The following is a 13759-nucleotide window of genomic DNA, read 5'->3' as shown; positions in this document are numbered from 1 at the left end:
ACCTAGAAGTCACCCTCCGTTCCGGGCGATCTTCTAGCCTGCTCGGCCTCCGTGAGCAGCGAAGGACGGACGGAACCCTACACCACGTCGCACAGCAGTGTTTGTGTTTGTTTGTTTTCCAACTCGCCGTTCGAGGGACTAGTTTGGCGCGAGTTGGAACGGACGATTTTAGACATTACTATTTGTTGTTTGTTGGTTTTAGATATATATATATATATAGGATATTTTATCTTTTGAGTCCATCCTACATGTGTGGGATTCCTATCGTATAGGGGGGGTAGTAGTATGGCGAGCACTGCGTAATACTAGCCCTATTGGTTCAGCGAGCCCCTGGTTTTTCCCTAATCAAGTGTGGTGGTGATTATGCATGAATAGGTTGGTCCCCCCTCACGTGTGTTCAGTGTGTGCAGTGTTCAGTGTGTGCTGTGTGTAGCATTTTACAGGTTTGCAGTGTGTCCAGTGAGGGCAGGGTGTGCAGTGTACTGAAGTGGGCTCGACATAGTAGTATGGTAATATCGTAGCACCAGTCTACCCCCTGGCTTAGAGCCATTCCTTCTCCCCCTCCCACATACGTGATAGACTCAATCTTACAGAGTGGCAAGTGATTGTGCTAATAAAGTATATTTGTTTATAATTGATCCATTGACTGCTGTTGTGGGGATTCCTAGTAGGAGGTTTGCGCGACAGAAGCAGTGTGGTGACATCGCATCTGTTAAAATCCCCTAGCAGGAGGACAGGCTGATCGCTGCTCTGATTGACAGCTCTGTTGTAGCAGTCAGCAATGCGCTCCGCTGCAAATGTGAAATCAGGTCCAGGGACATACACTAGAATGGCTGTAATTTGTGTAAATTCAAGGGGAAGGTAGTGAGGCCTGAACGACACGGTCATGATTTCATGGTGTTTACTGCATTCAGTCTCTCTTACAGTGAAGTTGACAGCCCACTTTGTGTTGACAGCCATACAGAGCCCGCCCCCAATCGACTTCCGCGTCATCCTAGTGTCTCTGTCAAAACGAATGATCATAAATCCATCTATATCGACATCGGTTATTTATTCTGACAACCATGTCTCCGTGAAGCAGAAGAGGCTGGTTTGACGGTAGTCTGAGTCAAGTTTGATGAGTGCGGAAAGTTCAGTTATTTTGTTGCGTAATGATCGCACATTGGAGAGAGTTATTGCAGGTAGTGGCAGCCTCCTATCTCGTCTCCTCATTCTGTTCCGTATTCCTCCTCTGGATCCCCTTTTCCTACGAATGCGCTTGATGTAATGATTCCTCTGTAGATGCTGAGGAATCCCATTCAGGCAAGAAGGTGTTGCTTGTAGATCCAGCGAGGCAGGCCGCAGATCCAGCAGAGCCTCCCGTGAGTAGGTGAGCCTCCCTCCATGGCGTGTCATGGAGTTTGCCGGTGTGATACAGATCGCAATACTGGTTCCAGAAAGGCGATCAGGACACACAAACTCGCTAAATACTAGCGTAGTAGTCATACTTGCTGTCGGTAAATACCGCACTTAAGGACTCTCAGAAAACACAAAACAACTCCAAAAACATGCAAATTACGGGAGCAGCACGCCGCGAGTCGCTCACAGAGTAGCGCCCCGTTGCCGTGGCAATGGGGCGCAATATCTGTTTGTTATTCAGTCTGGGTTTGATGTCAACTGATTACCTTGAGGCATCGTGGAGCAAGATTCCTCTCTGGTCCTTAATTACCTGTATCTGAATACACTGCATCTCACTTTGGATAAAAGTGACTCCTCAATGACTGATTGGTAGAAGGCAGAATGGTAACCCTCATGGTATTAAAGCTTAAAAGTATTGATGTGATTAATGGGGTTAAATTGGATCATTATTTCCCTGTAATGCTAGTCAATCTATAATCTGTACTGTCTATAGCACAATAATCTCTTTAGCACAAGACAAAAGAGCTGAGTCCTCAGCTTCAGACTCTTCTCATTTAAGTAAGCCTCCTCTTGGCTGCTGTCTTTGGTGAGGGTGAACTGCTCTTGAAGAGTTGCGGCAAAAGCTGTTCTAGTTCCACCGCATCAATTCCAGGCCATGTCCAGACTTCTGGCAAATCCAGTGAAGATAAGTGAGACGGTACCCGACAGGACAGTGTCACCTGTTCTCCTTGCCCTTTGACCACTGATTCTGAGGAGGTGAGTTGCTGGCCCTTTGCCGCTGAGAAAGGAAATAAGGAGAGAATTGAGATAAGGAGAGATTGGATGATGGTTCTCCTTTGTCCTCCCCATTTGGCTGAGTCAGGTGGAAGTTCACCTGAAAGAAGGGCAACTAGGAAAAAACTATCTGAGACTTTTATGGGGGAAGAGTTGCAGACCCAGGACCCAGGGCAGTCGAAGATTGATGCCAACGGTTTGATCAGGGAAATATACGTAAGAGTCAAATGGGTGGAGTCTGTGAATGCATTTTTGTTATCACAGTTGAAGTTGGTGGGCCCTTCTTTGGAATATGTAAATATATTAACACTAAAACAGATTATTCCACAAAGCTATTCTAAACAAAGTTATTTTATTCTTATTTTTCTTTGGTTATCCTGTGTTCTTAGTCGTTCCCCGAGAAACTGTTTAATCTGGTTTGTTTTGAAATATGTTAGGTCACTCGGAGTTGCATATGCATGCTGACCGTGGAAATGTTCTTCTACCTCGATTGCCTGCATTAGCAAATGAAAGAAAATAGACGCATAAACAAGTAAATCAGAAAAGCCTCAACAACTGATCATTTTGTGAATTAGTAGTCATGGCCTCGCCCACGTTGGCTTGCGACGGCCCACGGGAAGAGAGGATTGATTTTGCGGCCAGGTAATGCAGAGCCCATCTCGGCAGGTAGGAGGTAACGGCAACGTGCTTACATTGCGGAACAAGTTCGTGCCTGTGCTATTTGGGGCGATAACAAAACAACGTTGCATCTCTTGGCCAAGAAAAGAGAGTTGAGGAAGAAATGATTGGACTGGACATTCACTCTCACCGCGGTCACGGTGCCCGGGCCGCGGCCCAGGGAACGGCGCACGACGGGAGTGGTGGCAGCTGGGAGTCGCGGCCCATCATTTATAATTAATCCCCTGGGGGAAATTCTTTCTCTGCATTTAACCCATCCTGGAGTTCTACTAGTAGCCTACTACACTTGGAGCAGTGAATGTCCAATCCAACCATTTCCCCCTCAACTCTTCTTTCTTGGCCAAGAGATCTCTCTGTGTGCCTCTCTCCTTCTCCCTCGCTGTCTCTCTCTCTCTCGCTGTCTCTGTCTTTGTCATGTCATTGTTCATGGATGAGGACGTAGAGGTGGGAGAGCGGAATTACCCAATTGCGAGACAAAGGGATAAGGTGAAAGAAGAAATTCGCCACTACAGAGGTTTGCCATCAACTTTATCAACTGTTGATCCAGTGACCTGGTGGTGAGACATGCGGGGCACCCTACCAGCACTATCAAGCCTGGCTGCAAGGTACCTCTGTGTTCAGGCGACACCGTCAGAGCGCACCTTTTCAACGGCTGACGGCACAATCAGCCAGGAGCGGGCCTGTCTGTTGCCAGACAAGGCAGACATGTTGATCTTTCTAAAAATAAACTGTTGAGTGACTGTTGTCATGCAGTTTGCACTCTTTGGACATTTGTTTGCATCAGTTTTTCCCATTTTGTTATTATTATTGTTCCATTGTTATGTATTTATTCATTATTATAGTGCCCTCAACTAGGCCCCCATGCCTAGGTCTCTGTGTATTTATTTAAAATGTTCTCTCTCTCTCTCTCTCTCGCTCTCTCTTCCCCTCCCCCCCCCCCCATACCTGCATACGCAACCACTAGCCTGCCTCGTGGAACAGTTCGGAAACAGTTCATTTGTTTTTGTTGTGGAAATAGATTTTTAAAACATCAGGTATCGAACAAAGTATCGTATCAAACCGGCAGACATGGGGGACTTGTCAAATTTGCGACTCGAGTCAGACTCGAGTCGCAAATTTGAGGACTTGAGACTTGCTTGACTAACACTGATAAAAGAATCGACTTGACTTTGACTTGGTCTTCATGACTTGAGACTTGACTTAGACTTGAGACAGATGACTCAAAATGACTTTTTTAAAGTTAGATTAAATGTTGGATATGGGATTTGCGATACGCCAGCCGATTTTAAAAATACACATCTCAAATGGTCCTACCCCCTCTCGTTCAACGCTGACTCTGACTCCACCCATTCCAAGTACATGGACGCGCAATCACGCAAGAGCGCGAACACAGATGCGCGAGAGTGAGCCAGGCTAGCTAGGTTGGAGTTTAGGGTTGTCTTCTAGTGCTAGGTCCAAATGTGGATTAGCTAGTTAGCTAGCTCCAGTAGCTACCGCAGGATAACAACAAACAGAAGCTTGCTCTGGGTCACGAGCTTTGAGTACGTGCACGTGCACGAAGGGGTCACTCGCGGGGAGCGGGGGAGGGAGAGTGCAGTACGACCGTTTGATTGACGTAGTTACTGTCCAATGCCACTCAGTGGTTCTGAAAATCATTGGCTGGAGTTTTTCGAGCCCTGCCCGTTCCACAGATGATTGACTTGTTTAATTTTCATGTCAGTAGGCTACTTCTACAGGGTGTCCGCGGAGGTCTTAAAAGTCTTAAAAAGTCTTAAATTAATTTTTCTAAATTTAAGGCCTTAAAAAGTCTTAAATTCATCAAAAATGTCATATGCTGGTCTTAAATTTATAACTCGGAGGTCTTAAATTTGTCGGGGCAGGGTTATTTAATTTTTAATTTTTCTCGCGGGACTTTTCGGGAAGGAGATGTACGAGGGGCTACTTTCTTGCTAGCTGCATATATAAACGGATGTCTGCGCGCTTGCTAGCTAGTCTGCAACAATGGGTAAATGCAAGTTCAACGTCAGTTGGCTGGAAGACGTCCGTTTCCGAGGTTGGCTAGCGTCCGTTGCCAACCCAGAACAGGCCAGATGCATTCCGTGCAAAAGTAGCCTACATTCAAGATCGGCACCATGGGGATTAAGGCTGTCGTCAGCCATATGCAGAGCCAAAAACATAAAACCTCTGCCAGGAGCCACACACAGACCCCAGCCATTTCTATGTTTTGCATCTCTGCCCCGGCGCCACTGCCGCAGACGGTCCGCGCTGCTAGCACTGACCTGAGGGTAGCATTTGGTGCGACACCAACACTGAAAGCGGAGGTGTTGTGGATTCTAAACACAGTGGTCAAGCACCAGTCCTACAACTCGAATGAGGGGATAGGAGATCTCTTCAGTTGTTCCCTGACTCTCAAATCGCGAGCACCTTTACTGCTGGAAGGGACAAAACGGCGTATATAACTCGCTTCGGACCAGCGCCTTTCATCCGAAACGAGCGATTCTGCAGCGTCTACAAGGCTTTTGTTTTGATATTTGAGACGTTGAACCACGCCACTAAAAGCAAGCAACTTGACGTGCACGTCCGATATTGGGTCGGAGATAGAGTGCATTCCCGGTACTTGGGCTCGCAATTCATGGGGCCCCACATATATGGGGGTAAAAGGGATGATGATACATAATATTTTTTAGACAATATGCAGAATCTTTTCACTTACGAATTAACACGGTCGGCTATTTTTGCCAGCACGCCACCCTAGCAATATTATGGGCAACCGTGTTCCCCTTGGCTGTGATTTGAACTTTGAATTCCTCGTAGGAGTTCATAATAATACATTGCTCGCCTTGAATGAAATACACCGCTCTTGCGCGATTTATTTTGCATAAGGGTGAGTCAAATGACGCGAGAAACGCCCCTTTTATGTGAACGCGCATTGAACCTAAAGCGGAAAACCTGGTTCAACTAATTGAATCTAAAGTGAGCGTCGTGGTACCATTTAACTGTGATTGCGAGTTGCGGCTCTGTCGAGCCAGGTTTTCCCAAGAAAGCCTGGGTATGTTCAACGAGGATCGTGGTATACCCCCCAGGTCTTACTGAAGGCATTTATTATCATTTTATGAAAATATTATTAATCAGTGGCGTAAATATTGGGTGCACCATGAATACGTGCTGGTGCACCCAAATTAAAAATTTAGGCGCACCAGTGCACCCAAGGAAAAAGTTAGTCTGGAGCCCTGGAGTATCAATTTATGTTCAATAAACAGACAGAAAGTAAACTTGAATGAGTCTCATTGAGTGACGCACATGCTATGCTTGGGTTGTAATACAGCGGGATCCCCCCCACCATCGCGGGTTTAAGGTCTTAAATTTCATTCAAGGTGGTATTAAAAAGGTCTTAAAAAGTCTTAAATTTGACTTGCTGAAACCTGCAGATACCCTGTTCTAACTCAGTGGCTGTAAGTGGGTTATAATAATGATTTCAATTGATTTTCAAGTAAAATTACACCGTCAGAGCCAGAGCGTCAGACTGGGCTGTTCTCAGCATACCGCAAAAAAATTAAGAGGACATGGACATTTGTGATGGACAGAGTTGCCTTCAGTTTTGGGCCTATTCACATAATGGTTTTGGAATGTTTTGAATAGTTTGAGTTATTGTTAATGTTAAGACATTGTTATTGTTAATGTTGAAATAAAACTCAACTTATGAACCACTCACTCTACCGATTTTTAAATGTGGAAACTGGGTTAGATGATCAGATTTTTGTATGACTTGACTTGTGACTTGCTTGATTCTCACCACAGTGACTTGGGACTTGCTTGAGACTTGCACATGAGTGACTTACCCCCACCTCTGCAAACCGGTATCGAAACCAAGGTATCGAAATTAGCACCGTATCTGAATGTTTTGAACGATACCCTGCTCTATTTTAACACATTAGCTGTGTTCGAAATTGTTCCCTATTAGCTCACTCAGAAATCCCCATATAGTGTTTATGATATAGAACAAACGAGAATTCGGACACTACGCTAAACATTTCTAAACGTCATTAGGGTCAGTAAATGACGTTTAGAAGACACGACTGCATTGCGTTGTGGTATACGGGAGTAACATGTAGGGAACATCGTATGTATAATAGAATAGAATCTTTATTTGTCATTGGGTTAAATATAGTGTATTTACACAACAAAATTAAGGTGCAGATCTTGTTCAGTGCTTTTTTTTTTTAATTAAAAAGAATAAATAGAATACAGTACGAAATATTAATAAATATATAACAACAATAACCCCTCCCCCTGCCTTCCAGTTAAGGCACATTTAAGTGTCCGACACCCTCCCCTCCCTCCCAGACAACAACCCTCCCACCCACACAAGTCTAAATAGCAGCAGGTCCAGGAAGGTAGGCATAATGAGGAATGTCCAGAGGTAGTGGTGATTGTTCATGTGGTTATTTATGTATTGCACAGGGGTTTTTGTTTGTTTAGTGCACGTATGGCCCAGGGGAAGATGCTGTTGTTTAGTCCAGTGGTGCGTGATTTCATTGACCTGTATCGCCTGCCAGAGGGAAGCAGATCGAACAGGTGGTGAGCAGGTTGCGCGGCGTCTTTTAGAATGGATCTGGTCCTGTTTCGGCAGCGGAAGCTGGCCAGCTCTTCCAGGGAGGGCAGTGGGCAGCCTGTGATCTTCTGAGCTGTGCCTATGACCCTCTGAAGTGCCACCCTGTCTGCCGCCGAGCTCCCAGCATACCATGCTGTGATGCAGTAAGTGAGCACACTTTCAATGGTTGACCGGTAGAAGGACACCAGCAGCTTTTGTTCAAGTTGTTTTTTTCTGAGAATTCTCAGAAAGTGTAGTCGCTCCTCGGCCTTCTTTTTTATTGCTGTTGTGTTTGTGGACCAAGAAAGCTCCTGAGAGATGCATGTTCCCAGGAACTTGCAGGATGGAACCCTCTCCACGCAATCCCCGTTGATGTGCAGGGGGGCATGGGCTGGGCTGTGTCGTCTGAAGTCTATGATGATTTCCTTCGTTTTTGATGTGTTTAGTTGGAGGTTATTTGCTGAACCCCATGCTGACACTGTTCACTCAAATTTGGGGTACTTCATTGTTCACTATAAAGTGAATGAAATTAACCACTGAGAATTCGAACACCACTACAAAATGGCGAGCACCCACAATCCCTTGCTCAACACGATAACGTGTCCAGAACAAATTCAATGGGAGGCGAGTGCCACACTCGAGGCCACAGGTTGGTTGGGAAGGGCCATGAGGCCATGTACATAGGCTATGTCTATGTTTGGCACCACATCCACTTTTTATAGAGAGGAAAGTAACAATCACTACTGAGATTGATTCCATACTTGTATATAGAAAAGTCTTCAAATCAACTAGTATTACTTATTATATAACAGAGAGCTATGAGGTTGTAATGGATTATTTCGGCCACTTTATTTCTGGAAAATATGTAATCTAATAATGTGGGAACCAATGGTGTATCAGGGTTTCTTTTTTGGCAATTTACTCCCGTCAACTTGCACTGCGTTAAAAGTTAGACCAAGTTATTTTGGGAATCCGCCTGACCATGTCTTATCATACAGGGGGGAAATGAAGTAACAATCCCCTGCTTCTTTGTTGGACCATTTCGAATATTTTTCATCGCAGGGTATGGCTTACTACCAGCGCAAACCGCTCTGGTGACAGGAGGACTATGGGCTATGTGTAGGTCAAGGAATTCTGCACCCTAACAGCGCAAGGCGTTATGTTGCCTTGAACCTCCTAGAGACATCGTACAATAGTAAAGGCTGGCAACACTTACTTACATTGATCTTCGCTTCCTATTTGTTTTGTATAACCGGACATTGACACTGGTTAAAACATTTTTTTGGGACAACAGTAAAAAGAATGTAAAAAAAAGAGACATTTTAGAATCTGGGGATATTCAAATGGACATGAAAAAAACAATGAACTAACTAGTTCATTGTTTTTTTCATGCCCAATAGATTGTCCTAGAGCTCGAGGTAGGGTTTTACACCAAATAGGACTCACACCAGGTAGCGTTGTCAGTGTTACTAATGTTATGGTTCCCTAACTACCTATTTGCTCCTGCCCTAATCCACACTTTGTGAGAATCTGAATGTCCTCCCCCACTCCACTGCGGTTCTAGGCTGTGGTCAGGCAACTCTTTCTTGTGTTGGTAGTCAACATGTGTCAATGGGGAACTTGCATCTCCGCAGCATAAGATGGAAACACCTGGAGTGAACACATTTCCTGTGGATGACGTTGAATGGAGGTCTGCTGCCACAATATTAAACATGTTCAGGTCAATATGTGATCTTGTACAGCAATATATAATTTGAATATAATTGAAAAAGATTAATTAATATATAAAACATAAGAAAACATAGCTTTATGAATTACCTGCATGCATAACCATGCTGTAAAAAATCTATTGATACCCTTTTCAACTATATTGAGACTTCAATGATTATCGGTTATTTTGGGGGGTATGTTAATAACTCACAAAATGAATGATTCCTGGTTACAATGTAATTTCTAATAAAAAATAGGCCTATGTTGATAATGACAGATATTGCATATCACACACTGCATCTGCAACCATAAAGCCGCATCGTAAACCTAGGTTTCAAATCATAAACATATGCATAGATATTTTACCGCAATAGATTAGCCCCTTCACAAATCCCATGCAAATAATATGAAAGTATTCTTATCCATTTCCCTGAGTGACATGTCTAACACAAGGATGTGTTCTCTGTATAGAGGATAAGAGTGAGGGCTTTTGCACAACAGACCACAACAGTGATCAGAGTAAGAGGTTTTTGTACGAGGATATATCACTGTGTCCACCCCACTGTATACACTGTGATACATGTAATGACAAAAACCTACACAACGGACGTGCCTGCTTAAGCGAAGGCTATGTAAGTCTCTATTCATTACTTTATTTAAACTGTACTTGTTTTTAATTTAGCTTAAAATTGGAAAATTATGTTTGTACATTGATATTTAACAGATTGCAAAAAAAGGACATTTCTCACAATATATTTTCTGCTTCAAATGAAATTGGAGGTTGTGCGTTATTTTGTAATGGATTATCGATTACATAATTATTGTCATTGCCCATATTCTTAGTATTATTACAATTATATTAATATAAATTTCTATCTTATATTTGTATTTAAAAAAATATATTGAATACGGTTGATGTAAAAATACTTACTACTACTAATTGCTGTTGAGGATTTTTTTAATGTTATTATTCGACCGATTTCATGTTCAATGGGATAATAAAGCAAAAAATATGGAATCGATAAACATTAAGGTAACACTTTACAAAAACGATACAACAATTATCTATTTATTTACATTCGTTAATACATTATTAAGCATAACTAACAATTAACTCACAGTTAATTAACAGTTTGGTTAATCAACTATCGGTCTAGTAATAATTTACTAATGGTGTTCATGTTAACTAAGGTATTATTTAATAGGGATAGCGTTAACCCTATTAAATAACACTTTAACTAACATGAACAACATTAGTTAACGTGTATACCATTAATAAATTATGAATAGACCATTAGTTAATGATTAATTAACTGTAAATTCATGTTTATTACTGCATTAGCTAATTTTGATATATGGTAGATTATTGTTTTACCATATATTATATATTATTGTAGATTAAGTGTGTCATGTTTCATTTGATTGTCGTGCATGTCCCAACAGTGCCATCAATATTACAGGCAAGGCAAGGCACCTTTATTTATAAAGCACTTTTCATACACGAGGCACACTCAAAATGCTTCACATAAAATAAATTGAAATAATACAATGAAATATTATTGTAAGAGCCATGAGGGACTAGTTTAATGATATATATTTTTTAAACGGTTACAAATTGTTTTGAGAATTTCATTATGATTCAAAAGATGTGTAACTCTAAAATGCCTAGTTACATAAAAAAATATATATACGTTTATGTGCTTTAGGGCTTCTGACTAGATAAATATATTTATCTAAATATATATATTATATTTAAAATATATTCATCTCAATGTATTTATCTAGGTAAATATATGTATCTAGCCAAAAATTACAGAAATGTTATCCTTTTTATACTACTTCCCTGTTTGGTTGTGATGAAAGAATAATTGTAATCCATTGTGGTATCTTGTTTTCGGGCTAGGTATGTTTCGGAGAGGGATAATGTTCCACATGTGAATATTCAGAGACAAAAGGTAAACAAGCGTGCACTCAGAATGTGGTTCATATAGCATCACCCGAACACAGGTAAGAATTAAGTTTATAATGGAAATGGGCGGAATGGGTAATAAGCCACGCCTATGTGTTCTGATTCATCCTGGTAAACCTTCGGTCGGCCTTGGCCTGGGCGGAATGGCAAGAGGCCATACCTGGAGGTTCTGACTTATCTCAAACCCTTAAATATATGTAGATAGTGTTGTGTTCACCACTCTACTGTAATTGTGGAAGAAAGAAGCTATTCAGAACGGCTTGTAAGGCTAATCACACTCACACTTGGTGGTATACTATGTCTCATTTAATCCAACCAGTAACACAGAAGAAAAGGTGGAAACTAAACAATGAGTGCCACTACAGTTAGAATTCACATTATATGTTTTTGGAATGCGGTTGTTTTTGTAGTCCAGTAGTAGAAGTGATTACATAAAAAAAAAAAAAAATCATAATCACCCTGTCGACAAAATACAAATGAAATGTAAACACTTTCAAAATACCAATTAAGTTTCAAGCGTTTAAAGAACATTCAATATTCCTCTTCTCTGGGTTGCAATTATTAGAATGTAAGCACCAATACACGGACATACACGCATGTTAATTGGCTATTTGGTTACTTAAAGGATCCCCACTGATGCATGGCAATCAGCCCATCTTCTTGGGGTCCGCACCTGACATACTGTACATGACACAGTACGTGTGAAAACTTAAATTGCATTAATATACATTAAATTACATAAATAATAATTTATATAAAAAATGTAAATCTAACGTTGATATGAAAGAAATTAAATAAAATAAATAAATAATTACATTCCTATTCATTGCCAGTCAACACCGATGATTAGGTAGAATACACAAAAAAAAGTATAAATATAGCTGATATTTAAGACAAATTACAATTATTCAACCCACATGAAGCAGAACACAAATATTAAACACTAGTCCAGAGTTATACCTCCTACTATTCAGTCTGGGTTTGATGTCCACTGATTACCTTGAGGCATCGTGGAGCAAGATTCCTCTCTGGTCCTTAATTACCTGTATCTGAATTCACTGCATCTCACTTTGGATAAAAGTGACTGCTCAATGACTGATTGGTAGAAGGCAGAATGGTAACGCTCATGGTATTAAAGCTTAAAAGTATTGATGTGATTAATGGGGTTAAATTGGATCATTATTTCCCTGTAATGCAATCTCAATCTATATTCTGTACTGTGTCTATAGCACAATAATCTCTTTAGCACAATACAAAAGAGCTGAGTCCTCAGCTTCAGACTCTTCTCATTTAAGTAAGCCTCCTCTTGGCTGCTGTCTTTGGTGAGGGTGAACTGCTCTTGAAGAGATGCATCCCCTTTATGAGCGATCGGCGCTTGTTCCATTGCGGATTGCTATTATGATGGCGGATTGCCAGGCGCACGCCAAGAAAGGTTCACAACAGATGATGTCCAGAGGAGGGAGAAAATAATTTATTTTTCGGCTAAATTTCCTTTAAATCTTTGCAACTTTTCATTTTTCATTTTGTTTTATTTTTTTTCATTTACGCCTACGAACATTTGGACAAGTCGAATAAAAAATGTCTCAAGGACATACTATACTTTCCGATGTTTTGGGCTCACTTTCTCTGAATCACAAGGTTATGAATGCATGGTAATAATTGTACAATGTAGCTAAACAATAGAGCGGAGATGTCATTAGTTTGCTTACCTCACTATATACGATGCAGCTCCTCTGACAGATGAGCTCTCCTCTCCCGTGCTGCTGCTGGGGCATTTGGACGTAATGGCATCGGCACATGCAGTTCAGCATCACGTCTCCTTAAGTCCTCTAATCTATCCTCATTAATGTCATCGACACATCCATGATTCATGGCAATGTTGTGTAAAACACAACATGCCACAAAGAATGCTGCGACTTTTTTAGGACCATACTGTAAAGTACTACCTGACCTATCCAAACACCTGAAGCGCATTTTCAGTATTCCGAATGTACGTTCAATTACACTGCGTGTTTGTGTGTGTTTCCTGTTGAATACAATTTTGCGCACTGTTGCTGGCATAAGAAATGGGGTCATGAGCCATGTCTTTAACGGATAGCCGTTGTCCCCTAACAGCCACTCATCCAAGGGAGGATTCCCCTCGAATATGGCAGAAATGGTCGAGTTTGCCAATATGAAAGAGTCATGGCTTGAGCCAGGGTAATTAGCAAAGACATGATTTATTCTACAATTAGCATCGGAAATGACTTGGATATTAATCGAATGAGTTCTCTTCCGGTTTATGTATATGAGTGTGTTTACTGATGGGGCACATAGCTGCACATGGGTGCAGTCTATAGCACCAAGGACCGTGGACGCCAGGGAACCCATACTTGGCCAAAACTCCTGCTTTGTTCTTTCCTGGCTGTCAGGTGTAACGGGGAATTTGATGTATTCCCAAGCATGTCGGACTAGACCGGACGTAACTGCATGTATAGCCAAACTTATTGCCGATTGTGAAATGCGTCCAATAGAACTAAGGGGATGCTGGGACGACCCTGATGCATAGAAATGCAGTGCCGCTGTAACTTTCACTGCAACGGGGAGGGCATAGGGACAGCGTGCATCAGTCCCCAGCTCATCTGCCAGGAGATGGCAGA

General features: G+C 41.8%; 1 protein-coding gene and 1 long non-coding RNA gene across 2 annotated transcripts in view; one reads left to right on the top strand and one right to left on the bottom strand.

Moving 5' to 3' along the window:
* Window positions 1-13759, bottom strand: part of LOC115537865 (immunoglobulin epsilon heavy chain) — a gene marked incomplete in the record, with an annotated part of 122602 nt that overhangs the window by 49462 nt on the left and 59381 nt on the right.
* Window positions 8220-12724, top strand: LOC115538036 (uncharacterized). The gene is made up of 2 exons (XR_003975007.1): window positions 8220-9783; window positions 11055-12724. It is a non-coding gene; the product is annotated as an uncharacterized LOC115538036 (long non-coding RNA).

Source organism: Gadus morhua, chromosome 2 (assembly GCF_902167405.1).
Source record: "Gadus morhua chromosome 2, gadMor3.0, whole genome shotgun sequence".
Classification (NCBI taxonomy): domain Eukaryota; kingdom Metazoa; phylum Chordata; class Actinopteri; order Gadiformes; family Gadidae; genus Gadus; species Gadus morhua.
This window is presented reverse-complemented; position numbering and strand designations above follow the sequence as displayed.